The sequence below is a fragment of the Leptodactylus fuscus genome, chromosome 4, assembly GCF_031893055.1.
Source record: "Leptodactylus fuscus isolate aLepFus1 chromosome 4, aLepFus1.hap2, whole genome shotgun sequence".
Classification (NCBI taxonomy): Eukaryota; Metazoa; Chordata; class Amphibia; order Anura; family Leptodactylidae; genus Leptodactylus; species Leptodactylus fuscus.
Window position 1 is genome coordinate 192375003 of NC_134268.1, and position 17534 is coordinate 192392536.

Below are 17534 nucleotides of genomic sequence, written 5' to 3' on the forward strand. Positions count from 1 at the left end.
TCCAATATTTTGTTTCCATTTTTGTATCATTTGCATATATCATTAACATGTCTATTGATCCTGTGATTTCCATCATTCCAGTATGTCCAATAATCCTGCACACCCTGAGAGCAGGAAGGCAATGTGGTTATTTTTCACTTTTAATGCGAGTACACGGTCTTTCTGGAAATGTAAGCATTCTGGTTAGTAAGCTGACCACAGAACTGACATTTGGCCACAATACAATAAGTATTTAACTATTCATTCAAGTAAAGAGAATCTGTTTTAGTAAATCCCTGGATTCCCCATCAAATAACAATTCTGAAGCATCTTACTTATACCTCTGTGTAGTGATGTTCCTCTGTTACTCCTGCTCGACATATATGGAGAATTTGGCAACTGGGTATAACTGTGCCCCTTGTCAAATGGGTGTGTCTGTATACAATCAGACACTAGCGGCACTGATTGGATAATGACACAGAGTTTAGGAACACTCCGACCCCTCCCCAGCTGCTAACACCCAGTTGTCAATTTATTCATTCATTTCTAGTAGGAAAAACATAGGAACAACTCAATGTAGAGTATACTCGTATACTACTGCATACAGCATACGTCACTATCATATTGCATGGATACAACACACATCAAAGTACATATTGTATCCACTCATACACTAGACACCTTCATCCCATTTATCACCTGAGCACCGCACATACATGCCTTATTTACAATGTAAAACCTGCCCTCCATTATAGGATAGAACCAGATCTATAATCATCTGTGATTTTGGAACAGAATGAATCAAGAAGACCCATAGACGTGAATGTGTTATAGAATGCACTCTACTACCGGGGTAACAGTGGTCGCGGCTGCCACAGGGCCCGGGACACTAGGACCGGCAGCAGACGCTACTGCTATGGCTTTTCACAATGGGGCATAATAGTGTGCACAGGGGCCACTATGTGGCGTAATATTATGTGCAGGGGCCACTATGGAGCATAATATTGTGTGCAAGGGCCACTATGGGGAATAATAGAGCATGCAGGTATACAGGGGGGGGGGGAGGGGGGTTGGTTGGGGTCTTCGTAGTCGGTCAGGAAGGGAGGCCCCATGTCAAAAATTTGCCATGGGGCCCCACGATTCCTAGTTACGCCACTGTGTTACACTGTCATCTCTCCATATTCGGTGATAACCTCAGCCCCCAATTTGGATGGACACTCGGTCATGTGCATGGACACTATGGACCTTTAAGGGAAAATACATTGAAACTAGCAAATCTAATGGAGTCTTTTTTAGCTCATATTTATACAGAATTCAAGACAAAAAATTCTCTATCCACCAAATTCAATTTGAAACATACAGGTGTATAGTATGACCCAAAGAAGTCTATGGAGGCTTTTTTGGTTCTCTATAACCTTAAGGGTCTCAGTATTCTCATATCCATAAGCGTTTATTATATACTTGTAAGTTTTTTGCTGCGGTTTCTCTTCTCTTCCATGTTGCATTGTATTACAAACTCATCCTGACAGTCTTCTCTCCTAACAAATGTTACTGGGTTGAAGCTGTGATTTCCATATCTATTGACCTGAGAAGTATTACATAGGAATAAAGTGAGATCAGGCAGGGGCAGTAATTCATTAATGGAAATGAATTGTTCATCGCGGCCCTGAGTTAAAAAGGATGAGCAAGTGATTATATTTAAATTTGCTATAATTGATTTGGGGAAGAGCCGCGGTGACAAGAATGAATTGATCATTAAATTTATTAGAGAGATAAATTCCAGGGCTATTAAGGCTTTGAATGGAAACACTTTGCTGACGGCACCAGAATATGCAGGAATAAGAGATATTTTAGGAGAAAATTCACCCTTAAAGGGAGCCTGTCACCAGGGTGAAGCATATAAAGCCAGCAACACAGCCAGATGGGTCAGGCTCATCTGAATGGAACGCCTTTGTCCCAATGAAAATTGGTGTCTGCAATGCCGAGATATTTACTTATATCACAATGAGCAGTCTGGAGCACCAAGAGCAGCTCCATTGCTCCAAACCGCTACACCCCACACTACTCTAATACGCCAATGTAAACATGAGGCGAGATTTTAGGATAGTTTCTTGGCCCTGTCACTCAAAGGAGGGAGAGGGAAAGGAGGGCGTATTAGAGCAGTGTGGGGTGTAGCGGTTTCGAGGAATGGATCTGCCCTCGGTGTTCCAAATTCCTCATTTGCAGGTACTGCAATTAAACAAATATATATCTTGGTAATAGAGGCATGAATCTTAATAGGGAAAAATGCATTACATTCAGATTAGCCTGAACTATCTAACCGTGTTATTGGTTTAATATGGGTCACGGGATAATCATACACATTAGGGAGAGTGTGTGCCTACATAGGCAGTATGGAGACTTACAAGTCATTCCTGCTCCGCTAGGGATTCTGGGCAAAAAATATGCAATTCTATTCTCCAGGACGTAATTGGGAGAACAGTGCCTCTGTATGCCGCCCTCTAGGGGCAGCCCCCTTAACATCATGCATGACTCAGTTAATAAGCCTACTGACATGATGCGAGGTTTGTTGCCAAATTAGTATTTCTATTCCAAAAGCAACAGATTCCCAGCTATAGACAGTGCTGTTTCGGTCTTTTGGATCTCGTCAGCATAGCGCAGGGATTCTAATTTGGCAGAGTGAGAGACTATAGACCAGGGTCAGGGGATAATCATACACATTAGGGAGAGTGTGTGCCTACATAGGCGTACGGAGGTTTAATATGGTGACAGACTCCCTTTGATCTGTAAGGCTGGGACCACACTAGTGTTCAAGCAGCAAGACTTTTTGCTCTGCATTTTTCAGGTGGAAACCTGGTGGACTACATTGTAGTCTATGGGGTCTGCGGGTTTCTGCGGGTAATGCCTCGTTCATATCTGTGTTTGATAATCCATTCGTGGAGTCCGCATGGGGACCCCCCGAACAGATTACCGAATGCACTAGCAAGTGGTGTGCAGTGAAAGCACACGGACCCCATAGACTATAATGGGGTCCGTGTGCTTTCCGCACGCTGGCCACATGAATCATGCAGACATGAAAGTAGATCACAAAGTACTTTCCTGTCTGTGTGACTCATGCGGACACCGCGCGGAGAGCACACGGATCCCATTATAGTCTAAGGGGTCCATGTGCTTTCACTGCTCACTGCTTGCCAGTGCGTTTGGTATTCCATTCGGGGAGGGGTCCACATGCGGACTCCCCGAACGGATCACCAAACACAAATGTGAATGAGGCATAACTGCTTTTTAAGTGGATTGGGTTTCTGTTTTTTGGGTCCCCAAGTGGAACTGAAGAACGGAAACTCGAGTACAGGTGTGAACCTAATATAAATGTTAACATTCAAGTACACCTGGGATGAATTTATCAAAATGTTTACACTATAAGGGTGCATTCACACTGAGTAAACGCTAGCTTATTTTGTAGAGTAAAATTACACTTGTAAATTTTGCTATCCCATTGACTTCAATGATATTTTTTTACAAGTGTAAAAATACGCCAGTAAAAAATACGCCTGTAAAAAATACGCCTGTAAAAATACGCCTGTAAAATGTCATTGAAGTCAATGGGATAGCAAAATTTACAAGTGTAATTTTACTCTACAAAATAAGCTAGCGTTTACTCAGTGTGAATGCACCCTAAAACTGGTATAAGGGTGAATTCACACTGAGTAAACGCTAGCTTATTCTGAACGTAAAACACGTTCAGAATAAGCGGCGTCTAAAGCAGCTCCATTCATTTCTATGGGAGCGGGGATACGAGCGCTCCCCATAGAAATGAATGGTCTACTTCTTTCACTCCGTGCAGTCCCATTGAAGTGAATGGGGAGTGCCGGCGTATACGGCAAGCTCTGCTCATGCCGGAGCGTACACGCCGGCACTCCCCATTCACTTCAATGGGACTGCACGGAGTGAAAGAAGCAGCCCATTCATTTCTATGGGGAGCGCTCGTATCCCCGCTCCCATAGAAATGAATGGAGCTGCTTTAGACGCCGCTTATTCTGAACGTGTTTTACGTTCAGAATAAGCTAGCGTTTACTCAGTGTGAATGCACCCTAAAAGTGGAAAATCTTTGTCACATCTGTCTGTACCAAACATGTGCCACTTTGCGCCTTTTCCACCCTCTTCACCTTTTTCCAAACATGAGTATAGTGGAACTGGGATGAAGACCCATCAGACACCTTGGTCCAACAGATTTACTATACAGCTGAGTTCACACGGAGTGTTTTGGACTGGATTTAAATGCAGAATCCGCCTCCAAAAAACTCCTCCCATTGACTTCAATGGGAGCCGTTCACTTCTTTTTTTCCGCTAGTAGTTTTGTGCTATTCACGGAAAAAAAGAGGCAAGCTGCCCTATCTTGATGCAGATTCCGCGGCTGAATCCACCGTGGCATCCGCGGCTCTAGACTCCCTCCCGACTAGGCCCATTCATTTGGGCCTAATCCAGAGTGGAGTGCCGCCACTGGATGCCAATGTACTTCCGCGTCAAAATCCAGTCCAAAAAACTCTGTGTGAACTCAGCTTATTTTGCACCAGATAATAGTCGTGGGTTATAACTGAAATCCACACCAGACAGGTCATCTCCATTCTAGTGCAAGGAACCTCCCCAGATTCATCAGCAAATGACAACGCCATCATTTCTGCCACTATATTTGACATGCTGTGCTCTTCTGCTGCCGATTTTTTTCTGCAATGTGTGAATAGGATTAGCCAGAATTTACTTTGCAGTTACTGTAAAACGCTGCGTTTTTGCAACGTGAGGCTTCAGCCTAAGGCAGCTTTAGGCTGTCCTTAAAGGGGTTGTCCCATCACAAGGATCCTATCTATACTGCTTGTTAATGTGGATGTAAGACTTTTCCTAAATAAATTGCTTCAGCAAAACTGCTTTGTTTAGCCGCTATATTACTTTATTCATTTCTCTGTTGACACATCCCTTGACTTATCTGGTCAAAAGTCAAGTGATGTATCTGCTGCTCTCAGGGGGGAGGGAGAGGGGCTAAGTGCATGGGAGCGAGCCTGGAGGGGGGGTAGTTTACACCTTGGGGGGGAAGGGACCGCCAATACAGACTCGGCATCCGCTGTAATAGAGAGGCGGATGCCGGGGAGTGTAGACGCCGGCACAGGTGCCTGCAACATCGCTACGCTCCTGCCCTGCATGAAGCCAGCAGTGGCAGGAGCAATGCTGCTATTCCGGAGGGGGGGGGGGGCGGAGGAGCGGAATAACAGCATCGCTCCTGCCGCTGCTGGCTTCATGCAGGGCAGGAGCGTAGCGATGTTGCAGGCACCTGTGCCGGCGTCTACACTCCCCGGCATCCGCCTCTCTATTACAGCGGATGCCGGGTCTGTTTTGCATTGTGAAGGCTGTACATCCGATGCCTAGCTACATCGGGAGCGCACACACAGGGCCAGCGGCATAGAAGCGACGTCATCTCGCCGCTGGCTTTGCATATGTAACCCCGCCCACCAATGACACAACAAAGCCGGAAGAAAGAAGAATTTACAGCAGCAAAGACTGGTGAGTATGCAATGCGGGAATACCCCTTTAAGGGGTTAAAATATCAATAACTCGTCGAAACTAAATAAGTAACAAGTTCCTTCTACTTTGAAGATATTAAATGTCTATTTAATAGACGTCCTAAATATTCATTGTAAATTATTTACGCAATTTTTTGTGTTTTTAGATATCAAGTGGTTTTTTTATATGTAAAATTTAGGAAACCAAAATGCATAAGCTATAAGGAAATGTAAGAAGTGTCGCGGTGTCATGTAGTTCATTGGTCGAGTAAAATGTTGCTTAATAACCGGTGAAATAACACATAATGGAGAACAAATAGATTGTAGGACAATGATCACCAGATGTAAAACGTGTTTGGGCCAATGTGTTAAATGCAGGAAAAAACCTTGGATATTGTACAGGTGGAAGGAGCTGCCGCAAACTTTACACAAGTAACAGGTTTCGTTTTTTATGAACATGAACACCTGAAGAGTCCATGTAATAACCTCGCGAGTAACCAGACTGGAGCGCCCGGAGCCAAATAGCAAACGTTCTCGACTGCAAGACGCAAATGAAACCTAAAACATTGAAGTATATTAATAAAATCCACAATCATCTAGAAGGAAGTGCATCCAATATCTATTTTTGTTATTTGGGGCCTTAGCAGATGTTCATCCATATTCGTTTCGATGAAAGGTTATGTAAGCTGAGCACGTTAGGAATGACATAGTCAGGTTTCTGCATCTGCCGTAATTGTAAAGAAGGAAATCGTGATAATAAAACAAGTTTCATATATGTAATGAATATTGTCAGCAGTCATTGTTACCGTGAAGTATTACCTATGGAGGCCTCTTACAGCCGTAGGGCTCTATTACTGGAACAGGTTACAAGGTGTGCATAATACAGCACCCAAACAGAGGGGTGTCCACAATTCATATACAATCTGCATTGACGTGCTGCGGTTTTCTACGGCAATGTTCTCTCTGCAATGAATGGATGGGATAAGCTAAAATCCCGTCTACTTTGCAGGTACAGTAAAATGTAGCGTTTTCGCAAGATGCGTCTTCAGCCTAACCCTTGCTATCTGGATCAGTTCCTAGCTGGTTATCTGTCATGTTGATGGCTGCCATTACTTCTCACTCACATGCAGTGGTCTGGTATAGTTTGGTCAGTCCTGGTCTCGCTATCTGTCTCACAATGGCGTACGCCTCATGGTCTACCTCAACTTGGTCACCATACTGAGTTACTCTTAACCTCCTGTTATTTGGGTGACCTCTAAGCCGGTCAACAATGTCCTCACTGCTCACTCACGTGCAGTGGCCTGGTCTTTTTCGGTTTGGTCTTCCTGTGGCATCCTCATAGTGATGCTCTCCTTGACTTGATCACCATAACTCAGTCCCTCACGTTCAGTCTCCTCACCTTCAGGTGTGGTACTCATCTTTATACACTGTCTACCAATAAGTATTCAGACACCCATACAAATGAAGATATCTGCGGTCGTGATGTAGGTCACGCCTTCCGTCATTAAATAGGAAACAGCATTGGCATTAGTGCATTGGGATTAGTCACATGCAAGATGCCACGAAGTGCAGAGTTGTCCGATTTCGAGAAAGGGGTAATTGTGGGGACCACAGAAATGGTCAAGGGACATAGCAAGCGAACTGAATTACCCAAAATCTACAATGACCTATGTGACTATGAAGTAGAAGGTGAACGGAGATTGTTGGAATGTGCCCCGAGTTGATAGACCCCCGAAACTAGGAGATACAGAGCGACGAGTGCTGGCCAGAGAAACCGCACCCAACCGATGGCTCACATACACCAGGAGTGTCACCAGGCATCTGGGAGTATTGTGTCCATCAATACCATCCGTAAGGAAGCATCTGCTGGGGTCTACCAACTACTGAATAGGAATTTGTCAGTTGTCACTTGGTAGATATATACTTTCTTGTGCCAGAAAGGTTTTCCGTTCCCTATTATAGTGCAGGTCGGCGCTTCTATTGTTCTGCGATATCCTGAGCCCTACGGTGGTGTCTTTAAAGGGGTTGGCCGAGGAGTTTAGATTGACTTACCTAATCCAGCGCATATCTCAAAGGTAATTCATTATCTGAGCTATTGGGCAGGGGATTGAGCAACTCGGGTGCACAGATTGACCCGGGGTATTGATGAGGCCGGAACCCCCAGGTTCATCATCATCATTATCCGCCAAATCAGGTAAGTCAATTTAAACTCCCCAGACATCCCCTTTAAGTATTTATCTTGTCTTTACTTCTTATCTGCGTGATTTTTCTTCCTATCTGAGTGATATTACTCCATACACAAGTTGGGTTGATGGGTTTACAATGAAGTCTAGAAGTCTATGGAGAGTTTATAGCCCTCTACACAATTAAATGAGTCACTTCTTTCAGAAGAAAAATGGAAAGTAATTCCTGATATGTCAAACGTGTTGTGCAAGAGAACTGTCTTTCTCCTTTGAGGAGTCCATCCTCCACCATCCCCTCTCCATAGACTTCTATTGTATATAGACTTCTATTTGCCTGTGGCAAATTCTGTATGCGATTTAGGCCATTTTCTGTAATATAGCCTGTTACAAAATTTGTTTCATTATGGATTTAGGCTTTAAGCTATAAGATAGCCTGGAGCTAAACCAAGTGTGCATGTGTATAGTGGAAGTGGGGAAAATACTGTCGTCAACAGCTATTTAAGGTGTATAGTCAGCTTATGGATCCTTGAATAAGGGACAATTAATGGGAAATACCGTGGCCCATGTCAGGCTGCTATGATGTGCTTGTTTTTTGCATGGTTGTGATGGATGGATGGATGGATGGATGGATGTGATGGATGTCATGTTGACAAACTAGAGTTGGTTTAGGTGGTAAACTGGCAATGATTATATTAGACACCCGCTTATCTTACTGCTTCATATTCCACATAATGTTTTTATAAGGACTGGGGATTCTCGTAATGGGTTGTCCCCGGGCACAACAATGGAATAGACTTGTTGAGATCCAACAAACACATTCCTTGTTTCTCCCACCACCTGCCATCCGGGGCATTCAGAAGGTCCCCAGAAACAATAGACTAGTTGGGTGATAGACAAACATTGGGGGGATTTGGTTAAACCCTCTACACCAGTTTTCTAACTATAGTTGTGGCTCATCTTTGTGGCCACATTCTGCGCCTCACTAGCCATTTTTAATGAAAGTGGGTGGAGTGGGATGGAGAGCACGGGGGCTGGGGCAGGAACGGCTCAGTCTGACAAATTTATTACAAAACTGATACGAGTTATACATGAAATCTGAGCCTGTTTTTGATTGGCGTAGATTTTAATTCTGGCACGCAGAAGTGCATCTGATTTATTGAGAGGTTTGAGCCTCTTAAAGGGAGTCTGTCAGGTCAATTTGGGACATTAAACCACCCAAGCTTTTTTATTTTTAATGCAGTTATGGATTGCGCTATAACAGGGCGATTTGGGTCAGTGCCGTAGCTAAAGTCTTGTGGGCCCCGGTGCAATCTTTTGTCCGGGGCCCCCTACCTCATCCTATAGCAAATTCTTGATAGTGATGGTTATGGATGACAAGGAGTTTAATCCACCTTAGTGTGGTTTGGGTGATCTTTGGGTCTCCTTGATTTACAGGCCAGATGGAAACTCCAATCTCAATACTGATGCCAGTGCTTATGGGCCCCCTAAGGCTTCTGGGCCCTGGTGTGACTGCACCTTCTGCATCCCCTCAACCTACACTCCATGGCCCTGGTTCATAAGGATCTGTGTGGGGTTTAGTGTTCTATGTTGCCCTGATAGGTTCCTTTTAATAATTCAGACATGTCTCACACAATCAGATACAGAATGCCAGTCTTAATAAATGCCCCCACCATGTATATGATAAGCATGTTCTGCTGGTTAAAGGATCATTGGATTGTGATTATGATAATGATTATATTTATATGTTACAGAATTCAGAATGATAAATCTATAATAATAAAGGATCTCATGGCGTACATGGCGTCTGCCCCCAGGCCTTCCAAAGCCGGATGATTGATGGGCAGCTTAACAGTCGTTTATTAACCTATAACCATTGCAGCCTTGGTGTGAAATGTTTCTGTAGTTTGACTATGCTCTGCTGTTTGCTTGTCTGCACATTCACACAGATTCAACAGAACTATTACCAACTTTTCTCAGGACCAGCCTGGGAAACTGTAGACATTCCATATGGTCTGCAAAGACGGCCTACCACACATAGCACGCCGCTGTGCAGGATCCCATGCAATAGCATATCTATAATCTATAATCTATATGATAGGCAGGTATATGTTATAGAAAGAGGCAGAGAGCACCATGTAGACTTGGTCATTCTGAACATTATACTCCAAAATCAGTTCCTTTCACTCTGAACAATACAAGGGAAACCTTCAATCCGTGCTTTGCTATGGGTGTACTAACATTTCGGAAACCCCTGTCCCGGAGGTGGATGATTGTGATGATGTCTATTACATAAGAAGACACTAATATTAGCTTTCTTACAGATTTTGCATTTGCTTCCAGTTACTCCTCTGATGATGAAAGCATATGTAATGGCGGATATACAGAAGTCAGAGGATGATCAGGGCGGAGGGGGTTCAGCAGTCTACCAGATGTTGGGATTGCTTTCTTCAGGCCATCTATAGAAGTCTTAACTTCTAGACACACCAATGTAATTTCCTTCCATGGTTAAAGGATATGTTGAAGACTAAAGTCCTGTTCTTATGGAACCTCTTAAAGGGAGTCTGTCATCCGAATCCAGCATATCAACAGCCCCGCAGATAATAAGTTAGGGTCACCTGAATCAACCAGTGTTTTCCCCTTGGGAAGCGCTGCCTCCATTGCCTAGATATTGCATTTTTGATAAGGTGGCCATACACATTAGATTAATGTTTGCTGATCTGATTGGCGAGACGAGTAAACCATTGAATGAATAAGGGGGGCTCTTGAGTCTCCCCCAAAAAAGGTGAATTTAAATGCTTGATCCTATTGTTCCCATGGGAGATAAATGTGGCAGCATTTCACTATTCCCATTGAGAACGCACATGTACATGTACAAGTAACAAAGTGTGCATGTGTATGGGCACATGTACATGTACAAGTAACAAAGTGTGCATGTGTATGGGCACATGTACACGTACAAGTAACAGAGTGTGCATGTGTATGGGCACATTAGGAATAGCTGTCTGTCAAACAAGTGTATGACTACTATTAACTAGAGATGAGCGAGTACTGTTCGGATCAGCCGATCCGAACAGCACGCTCGCATAGAAATGAATGGACGTAGCCGGCACGCGGGGGTTAAGCGGCCGGCCGCCGTCAAAGCGGAAGTACCAGGTGCATCCATTCATTTCTATGGAGCGTGCTGTTCGGATCGGCTGATCCGAACAGTACTCGCTCATCTCTATTGGACATAAGACTTTCAGGGGAGGCGTATAGATTAGTATTGAGATGTTGGAGCTGTGAAAAGATACAAAAAACAGGGAATTTTGGTGTTAAAATAATTTCTGGGGCTTCCTGGATTAGCTCTTTAAAATCCCTGCATTGTACCTTGTTTGTAATGTCCTGAAAGCTTTTCTTCGTGGCCATTTTTATGGTTTTTCCATCATTCACTTAGCAATGTGCTAATTGACATAGACATAACAGGGACTTCCACCTCCGCAGGTACCATTGACATAGGCTTTAGTGAATGTTAGACAATGACTAACCAGAAGAAACAGACATGTGTGGTAGTCACAGCTGTGTGTCAAGTTAATAAAGTGAGTGCGTTTAGACTGTATGGACAGTGAGACGTGCCTGCCTACAATGACCCCCTTGTGCAAGTTTGAATGCCCTTTGACCCCCATGCAGCTTGGGAATCTATCACATGTGTTAACAAGAGTTGATAAAGTCTGCAAATTGTCTTTTATTGGGCTGAGAGCTTTTGTCAATTGTACACAGGCTATTAGTTACATTGTGATAATGATGATGGGGAAACACTTGGATTTCTCTGCTGTTCCTGTTTGTGCGGTGTCCTGAATGGCTATCACATCTATCCAGTAGGGTAAATGCAGCCATACACCTCAATAGCTATTTGGCCTACAGCGATTTTTCACAAGCCCTCCATGCACATACTCCTCTTGACCAAGTGTGCATGTATTCTCAGGGGCAAGGGGGATAAGTCGCTTCCAGACAACTGCGACCTATCTCCCATGGGAACAAAGTATCAGGCATGTTTAACATGTTCCCTTCATGGGGTGAGAGTTGGTACATCCCCATACACAGAATACAGCTGGATGGTCCCACCAAAATCAGCAGTGTGGCAAATGTTACTCTTATGTTTTTGTCTGCCATAGCATAGACACGTTTGTTCTGAACCTTTCATTTGGATTAGATTTACCAACATTTTAGAGAAAAGCCTTAAACACTGACCCTATGCTTCTCAGCAAAATCTACAAAAATTAACATGAGGTTCTTAGTATACATTGTGATCAAGGTGTATGAGCCCAGTAGTCACTTTATCGTGACCAGTATATAGTGAGTCCCCACTCTACTGGGTGCAGCGCTGTATATCAACTACCACCACCGAAATATAGCCTACATGACATCGGGGGGAGTAGCACCCCTGCTGCCAGGCTAAGCCTCCCCAGGCACAGCAACACAGGAACAGCAGATGCCGCACAGCACCCCGTAGTTATAATGTTAACAGAAAGTTAGCGGAGGAAAACTCTGTGAACTTTCTGTTCAAAGCGCAGCGGGAAGAACCGTGATGCATTCATGCTGCGGTTGTTCCCACAGCGCTTTAACGCTATGTTTCCGGCCCATGGGGCTTTAGCCTTGGGCCCCATGTTGCATAAACACAGCTTTCTTTGTTGCAGATTTTGTTGCTTTTTTTTTTTTTAGCCATAGCCAGGAGGGTATTGAGCAGAAGGTAGAAGTATAAGAACTTCCTATAAGAACTTCCTATATCTCTCCCATTCCTTTTGTAGCCATTCTTGGCTTTGGCTCAAAAAAAATCGCAATAAAATCTGCAACAAAAAACACTGCGTTTCCACAACGTGGGGCCTCAGCCTTAATGTTAGATAGTACTGTAAATAGTTGGATCTTTTGTTTTGTGTCCTCTGTATCTTCCTTATATACTACTCTTTTCATGTCCATACATTTTCCTGCCTACTCCATATACATCTATAATTTGAACGATGTTCTGTACGTAACATAACCATTGTTAAATGACTGATCATTGTAAAGGTAAAAGTTAAATAACTTTGTAATATAGTTTGTGTTTTCCTCTGTATTGGCTGCATGTGAACAGGAGCATAGTTGTATATATGCATAGGCTGAAATCTATAACTATGGTGGAATCCTGTCTGTCTTATGTATATGGGGAAGGGATTGTGCTCTCTAACCCAATAGGCAATGGTAGGGGAAGAAAGGATCATCCAAGTAAAATGTCAGAACTCTCAATCCTTTGTCCTTATGAAAGATAAGTCATTTCCCAAGATGTCTGGCATCAGCTTACTCTCTCTCCTCCATTAAAAACATACACACATATGTTCATATTGATCATGCATGTTTATAGGGGAGTTTGGAGGAATAACCGTGTGCAATAAACATTCATCTGACAGCTATTGAAGGTGTTTGGGCTTTAGGCTTTCTGAAATCACTTGTAGGTCCAGGTTTCCAGTCTCTGGATGTAAACAAGAACGTTTTGATTCAATACAGGGAGAAGACCTGTACAATCCTATTAATATTATAAAGATGGAAGTATGTGAGTTTGGATGTTTGTTCCTCAATCACAGCCAAACGGCTGAACGGATTTTGGTGAAATTTCACACACACCTACATATTTCCCAGGAAGGTGCAATAGGCTACTTTAAATGTGGGTCACTCATCCCAAATCGCCACCGTCACCCTCCAAACACCCCTCCGGGCTCGGCTGTAGAAGCTGGCATTCTGCCAGCGCTGGTCTGTCCACGCTCCTCCTATTGGAGCAGGGCAGGCTGTGGGCGGGCTATAGAGCCAGGACTGTGGCACCATAGGTTGGGGGCTTAATGTGGGTGTGCCGATTCACCAGGGACACAGTGAGGAAGATGGCGGCCGCCCACAGGGTCCCGGAGCCGCAGCTATAACACGCTGCCTACTCACATCGCGGAGGAGGCTGCTGCACCCCAAACTACACATACAGGTCAGTGCAGCGGGGGGAGGGGGTGTCCCGGGGGGGGGGGGGGGTGTCCCGGGGGGGTGTGTCCCAGGGGGGAGGAGGTGTCCCCAGGTCGGTGTCCCCAGCTTCAGTTCCCCCCGCTGCTGTCTGTGTCCTGTATGAAGCACAGCAAGCTCCGGCGTCAGGTTGCTACGCCGGGCCTGCTCTGCTACATAAACGCCACATGGAGCAGCACGAGAAGTGTGTGCAGGCAGCCAGCAGACACAGAAGCACAGGAGAGAGACAAAGGTGAGAGCTACTACACGGGGGACGATGTAGGGGGTGGGGGCAGGGATGGGGGAACATGAGACTGGGGGGCAGAGATGGGGGGGCAAGACACTGGGAGCACATGAAGTGAACTGGGGGCAGAGAAGGGGGGACATGAAGCTGGGGGCAGAGATGGGCAGGGCCGCCATCAGGAATTTTGGGGCCCCATACAGCCTAAGTGTCTGCCCCCCCCCCACCATTTTAAAACTACTTTAATTTGCGACATACCCATTCTGTATTACATTTCCCTTTATTTAGCAGCATTACAAGGCTTAATCAGATTCTATTTGCAGGTATAATCTGCTACGTGTGACAGCGCCTACAGAGAGCCAACACCATCTATAAGAGCCCTCCTAATAAATCCTCAGGGCTTATTCACATTGCGTTTTTGGCCTCCCTTGCCGGGATACGTTGGTAACCAGTCAGAATCAGCTGTCAACTTATCCCTGCACGAAGAACTGGCCATTAAAAAAAAGGGGGGCCTGCAGTTCTCCGTGCAGGGATAAGTGGGGAGCTGATTGTGACTGGTTACCAACGTATCCCGGCAAGGGAGGCCAAAAACGCAATGTGAACACTCCTTTAAAGTGAAAGCCCCACCCCCAAACAGGCTGCTACGCTAGTAGCATAGCCTACATCATTATTAATACAAAGCACACATACCTTTGGAGGTCTTGTGTGCCTTGTAGTTCTCCAGCTAAAAACTTATATATTATATATTATTGCCCCAGACGTTCCCTCTCCGCAGTGCCGCACACCCGATGCCCCAACAATCCCCCATCCCCCCCCCCGTCCACCTTCTAACATCTTTCCACTGCCCCCTGTACCCATACCTCCCAACTTTTGAAGAACCAAAAGAGGGACAAAATGTGCGCTTTGCGCGCCGCGGCAAATTTAGCCCCACCCACTGTTATGTAGACTCCACCCATTCTCATTAATTTTTCATGTGCCTGCACACAGTATAATCCTCCTACAGTCACCCGTACACTATATGCCCCCCTCTATCTCTCCCCCAGCTTCATATACACCCTTCATCTGCCCCCAGTTTCATGTCTCCCACCCAATCTCTGCCCCCAGATTCATGTCCGCCCATCCATTTCTGCCACCAGTTTCATGTCCCCCCCTCCATCTCTGCCCCCAGTTTCATGTCCCCCTATCCATTTCTGCCACCAGTTTCATGTCCCCCCTCCATCTCTGCCCCCAGTTTCATGTCCCCTCCATCTCTGTCCTGTTTCATGTCCCCCATCTCTACCCCCAGATTCATGCCCTCCATCTCTGCCCCCCAGATTCATGTCCCTCCAACTCTGCCCCCATATTCATGTCCCCTCCATCTCTGCCCCATATTCATGTCCCCTCCATCTCTGCCCCCATATTCATGTCCCCTCCATCTCTGCCCCCATATTCATGTCCCCTCCATCTCTGCCCCCATATTCATATCCCCTCCATCTCTGCCCCCATATTCATGTCCCCTCCATCTCCGCCCCCATATTCATGTCCCCTCCATCTCTGCCCCCATATTCATGTCCCCTCCATCTCTGCCCCCAGATTCATGTCCCCTCCATCTCTGCCCCCATATTCATGTCCCCTCCATCTCTGCCCCCATATTCATGTCCCCTCCATCTCTGCCCCCATATTCATGTCCCCTCCATCTCTGCTACCATATTCATGTCCCTCCATCTCTGCCCCCATTGTCATGCCGTCCTCTCCATCTCTGCCCCCATATTCATGTCCCCTCCATCTCTGCCCCCATATTCATGTCCCTCCATCTCTGCCCCCATTGTCATGCCGTCCTCTCCATCTCTGCCCCCATTGTCATGCCGTCCTCTCCATCACTGCCCCCAGTGTCATGCCGTCCTCTCTCTGCCCCCAGTTTCACGTTCCACATTACACTGACTGACTTACCTTCTCCTTCGTTCCCTCGCAGCTCTCTGCTCGCCTCTCTCTCACTGGCGCACAGTTATAGATGCGATGTGACATCATCACATTGCGTCTACAAGCCAGTAGCGGAGGCGGCGAAGCGAGAAGCTGACACAGGTCAGCTCCTCGCTTCAGCCACATATGTGACAGCGAGAGAGGCGCACAGCGGCGAAGCAAGGAGCTGACCTGTGTCAGCTCCTCGCTTCGCCGCCGGCTACTGGCTTTTAGACGCGATGTGATCACATCGCGTCTACAAGCCAGTAGCAGCGGCGGCGGCGAAGCGAGGAGCTGACACAGGTCAGCTCCTTGCTTCAGCCGCATATGTGTCAGCGAGAGAGCTGGCCTGTGTCAGCTCCTTGCTTCAGCCGTGTATGTCTTCAACTCAGATCTGCGTCCTCTGGATGCAGATCTGAGTTGAAATAGGACATACACAATGACTGCTACGGGCGCCAGGGGGCCGGCACACGGTAGCGGGCCAAAACCGGGCCCCCCCCCATTTTTCAATTTGGCCGGGCCCCTGACACCAGTACCAGTAGTACTGGCCTATCGGCGGCCCTGGAGATGGGGGTGAAGAAACTGGGACCAGAGATGAGGGGAACAAGATACTGGGGGCAGAGATGGGGGGACAAGATACTGGGGGCAAAGATGGGGGGGACAAGATACTGGGGGCAGAGATGGGGGGGACAAGATACTGGGGGCAGAGATGGGGGGACAAGATACTGGGGGCAGAGATGGGGGGACAAGATACTGGGGGCAGAGATGGGGGGACAAGATACTGGGGGAAGAGATGGGGGGACAAGATACTGGGGCAGAGATGGGGGGGACAAGATACTGGGGGAAGAGATGGGGGGACAAGATACTGGGGGCAGAGATGGGGGGGACAAGATACTGGGGGCAGAGATGGGGGGGACAAGATACTGGGGGCAGAGATGGGGGGACAAGATACTGGGGGAAGAGATGGGGGGACAAGATACTGGGGGCAGAGATGGGGGGGACATGAATCTGGGGGAAGAGATGGGGGGACATGAATCTGGGGGCAGAGATGGGGGACATGAATCTGGGGGCAGAGATGTGGGGACATGATTCTGGGGGCAGAGATGGAGGGGGGACATGAAACTGGGGGCAGAGATGGGGGGAAGATACTGGGGCAGAGATAGGGGGGGGACAACATACTGGGGGCAGAGATGGGGGGGACAACATACTGGGGGCCGAGATGAGGGGGACAAGATACTGGGGGCAGGCCCGCTCTGGCCACAAGTAGAGGGGCGTTGGGGCCCACGGCCCGCGCTGCAGGTGGTTTGCGCAGGCATCAGGGGGCCGCCGACGAAGTTGCGGGTTATAGCTAGTACAGTATATAAAGGAGCATAGTGGGCATCTGCATTTCTGCTGTCCTCTTCCTGCAATTCCTGATGGCCCCTGACATCTCTACTCTGCTCTCCTGATCTCTGCCTGTATACCAGTATCTGAATCTGTACCGCCTATCTTCACCTCTGCCTGTTTTTTGTATTTGAATTGGTACTTTCTGCCCTGACCTCTGCCAATTATATTGTCACAACCTATTGTCCACTGTCCATGTCCCTGTCTGTCTTTTTGGTGTCTCCTGACTCCTCTGATTTATCCGTCACTAATAGTCACCGTGGCAGT